Source organism: Neomonachus schauinslandi, chromosome 10, assembly GCF_002201575.2.
Source record: "Neomonachus schauinslandi chromosome 10, ASM220157v2, whole genome shotgun sequence".
Classification (NCBI taxonomy): domain Eukaryota; kingdom Metazoa; phylum Chordata; class Mammalia; order Carnivora; family Phocidae; genus Neomonachus; species Neomonachus schauinslandi.
Genome location: NC_058412.1, coordinates 6,104,134 through 6,108,041, shown reverse-complemented (window position 1 = coordinate 6,108,041; position 3,908 = coordinate 6,104,134). Strand labels below are relative to the sequence as shown.

The window sequence follows — 3,908 nt, the reverse complement described above, 5'->3', positions numbered from 1 at the left end:
CACCCAGCAGGCAGTCTGCCCCACCTCCCTGCTGGCCATTTCCTGGCCTCCCTGGGCCTTCTTTCCACATGCACAGCTCTTGGGAACCCCTGCTCTTCCCTGTCAGAGGGGAAGGCCTCACTCACCCCCACCTCAGTGACCCCAGGACAGCTTTGTTCCCCCTGCCTCAGCAGCTCTCCCCACCTCCAGTAGGGTCAGCAGATTCTCCTTTGCCTGTTGGGCCCCCGGCTCCGGGCCACATGATCCAGAGCCCCGTCACAGCTACGCAACTCTGTTCTGCTGCAACCTATGACCTTGTTCTCTAAGGCCTTAAGGTTTTTCTCATTTGCCCCAGAGTTACCTAAAGGGCTGAAGGGTGGTGGGCAGCCCCCACCCCCCCGAGGGTCAGGGCATGATCTGGTAGCAGAAGATTCCTTCAAGGGAACGTCCTGAAAAATTTCTGATTTTCATATGGTCACAGGGCAAAACGAAACTGTAATTGCTTCGTATGGTATCCCACTAATCTAGTGGATTGTTATATTCTCTTATGAAAAATGTTTGACAGTGCCTCTAGGGGTAAGATTAGAGCATGTGTTGGGGGAGCACGATGGGTGCCTGTTGTCACGGGATGTGCCAAATCGCATGCTGCCCTTTCCCCCACCTACCCCAGTTCCCTGAACGCTGAGACTCATTGAAAGTCACAACTGCGTTTTCTCGTGCTTGCTTCGGCAGCACACCTACTAAAATTGGGACAATACAGAGAAGATTAGCATGGCCCCTGCACAAGGATGACATGCAAATTTACAAAGTGTTCCGTATTTAAAAGATAATAAAGTCACAATTGTTTTTTCTTTTCAAGTCTGTTGAGAAGGTGCAGAGTTTTGCCTTCCGAGCGTGGATGCTGGATCCAGTGTAATCATGCATTGGTTATTTAAGTTCAATTTCTTGAGCACCTCCTCTCTGCCGGGCACCCTGCTAGGTGGTCTGTGGGGAGTTGAAATGAACAGGGCAGAGACACAGACGACCCTCACCCTCTTTGATGTCAGTTTAAATCCCAAATCTGCCATTTACCGTGTAACCTTGGGCAGTTCAGTGAATGTTTCTGAGCTTCAGTGCTGTTATCTATCAAATGAGGTTGGGACTTCCCGCCTTTCGCACTTGCCTGCCATATAGCAGGTGCTCAATAAATGGCCACTGTTTTTCTTCCAGGCCGTGGGGTGTCCTCTTTCTTCTTACATGGAAATTGCCCGTTGGCTCTGGAGTCAGCTGGCTGTCCTGAGCTTTTGAGTCCCTTGGAAGGATTCTGGGGAGTTGGCCGATTGGCTGTAGGTACTTGCCAGGCTGGCGGCCATGCAGAGTGACCCGGAGTTGGAGTTGTCGCTATGTCCTGTTCTCATTTCTGTTTCTCTGCGTGCTTTGTAATTGGGCCACTCTTTCAGTCAGCTAGAGACGCTAATGACCTTGAGAAAGGATCCCAGCCCTGAATATAGAATCCTGCTCTTTTGAAGTCACCCACTTTCTTTGTGGGTCTCGACGTGTGTGTGTGTTTTCCCTTGTGGGCATGCCTTCCCTTCCGCTTTGATGTTGCCTCAGTAACAACAGGGTTCAGAATTATTAATTCCTACTGCGCAGTGAGGTGCAGTTTTATTACACAGAAAGGGGGAAAATATAATTGCTGTCTTGAGTAATCATTTTCTGAAGGCTGCGAGCATAACCTTTCATTAATATTTCATTTGCGGCCAGGGTGGGTAACTGGGATAGGCCTAAAAATATTGTTGTCCCCTATGCATGGAGAGATCACGAGCTGGGGGACCTGGGGCCAGTGTGTGCTCTACAGTTGTGTGCAATTATTTCTAAAATTAAAGATGTTTAACCCATTAGCCCGTGAGAAAGTGGAGGAGAGGTTTATAGCGACACAGCTCTTTACTGAGTAGGGTAAAGGTGCAAATCCCAGGCAGAACCCATCTCAGCCCCTCCACTGGGGAAGCCATGTCACTGGCCCCTGCAATGGATTTGGGGCATGGGGTCTGGGGGGCCAGTGGCTCCCTAGTCAAAGCCGAGCTTCCGGGTCACGGGGATGGACGTTCACAGGTCACTTGGTTGAAGGATGCCATGGGAAATGCTGTGGTCTTTGATGTTCTCTGGAGTGAGGCCCTTGAAGTGTTCAAAGTGTCTCTAGGGAGAGGGCCAAAGGCTGATTCCCGGACTGGGAACCCGGGAGACTCTGCTCGTGGGGCAGGGAGGCAGGCCACTGGGGAGGTGGGGAGCAGAGCCTTTGGTGACTAACAGTGATTCTGGATTCTGATGAGCTTCCTTCCCAGTCCTGGGGAGTCCGGCTGGGTGGGGACCCAGGGCTGGCTCCTGGGCGGGGGGTGACTAAAGGCCCCACTTTTCATATCCTCACACTATTTCACAGACATGAGCCCATCTGACTATGGGAACAGCCTCCTGAGACCTGTGGGAATGTGGTGACATCAGCCGTTAACCCCAGTGGCTGGTCAACTTTATCTCATGGGATCCTCTGACAACCCTCGAGGAAAGAGATGCTCCCTTACAGAGGAGGAGGCTGGGACTTCCGGCTCAAGTTACTGATTCCCGAGGTCACCTGGCCCTAGGTGAGCTGGGATTAGTCAGTGGCCTGCCTGGGTGCAGGTGACCGTGGATCCTGGCATGGGTGTGGGCTGCTCAGCGTCTGGTGACCATGGCGGGCGGATGTGTGAGGCCCACTGCATTGTGTGCTTTTGCCCGCCAGGCCTCCCTTCCTGTTTGCATCTGCAGGGGTCCTGACTCCTAACCCAGGGCGCATCCATGTGAAGGGAAAGATTGCTAAATCGTATAAGCACCATTGGGATTTTTAAGAATATCCCTGCTCAACCCCGGAGTTGCTGTGTTTCTGTGTTCTTGGGCTTACTGTGTTTTCCTAGAAAAATAAGTAAAAAACATTGGCCAGTAGGTTTATTGCCATGTATCATTAGTGACAAATGGGGTTGTCTTAGTTATTAATCATCTGGGGATTTCTAGACGTGCTCACATTTGTGCCCAAAGACGTGGTGTTGTCAGGGGTTCTCTCTTCAGGAGAAAGGCCACAGGGTGCGGAAGCCCTGAGTCTGAGTTGGGGGCCGTGGGGGAGGCTGGAGAGAGAGGCATGGGGACTTAAGGAGCAGCTGTGAGATTCAGTGTTTCTTTTTCTCAGGACCTGGAGCAGGGAGGAAGATGGCAGGACAGAGGCTGATGGTGACCCCTCCATGCCAGGTGCTTTCTGGTGGTCTCGTGTGACCTGCTGGCTTGGTGTCCTGTTCTACACACAGGGAAATGGAAGTCCTCACACAAAACAACACCCGGGTGCCAGGTGAGTGCACAGAGCAGGATTTGAACCCAGGTCCTGTCCTCGCCAGCCCAGGGGAGAGCTGACCCAGCAGAACAAAGCGGTGGCCCCGGCCTCTCCTTCCGCCTGACACATCCACCGTCCTCCCTTTGTTCCATGCTTCTGTGACTCTGCTCCTGCCAGATCCATACCTGCTAATAAAACCACTTCTAAAGAGGTTTCAACAGGGGCTGCATTTTGTTTATTTTCCCCTTACTCATTCCATTTCCCAAACAGTATAAGGTATTGCTTACAGAAAGCTTGAGTTTTCCTTCCCTGATCCCATGCCCCGAAGTGATTGCAGCTCAGGACCTGGTGTGCGGGGCACCAGACTTGGTTTCTAGGCAAATAGGAACCTCTAAAGATATGGGTAAATATCTACACACGGAGAACTTTTCATTTATACAGAATGAGTACCTATAAGCAGAGTTATTTTAGCAATACTTATAAAAGCCAAAGACTGGAAAAACCTGCAATAAAATCGCGGGAGTAGGGCTTCAGCTGGATCTATGAAACAGCCCTCAATGGAATTATTGTGTGGCTGTTTGGAAAAGAACCGTCCACG

The 3,908-nt window shown here is 51.2% G+C and overlaps 1 non-coding gene across 1 annotated transcript; it reads left to right on the top strand.

Annotated features, from left to right (window-relative positions):
* Positions 1–695: 695 nt before the first annotated feature.
* Positions 696–802, top strand: LOC123326051. The gene has a single exon (XR_006540841.1). It is a non-coding gene; the product is annotated as a U6 spliceosomal RNA (small nuclear RNA).
* The last annotated feature ends 3,106 nt before the right edge of the window (positions 803–3,908 follow it).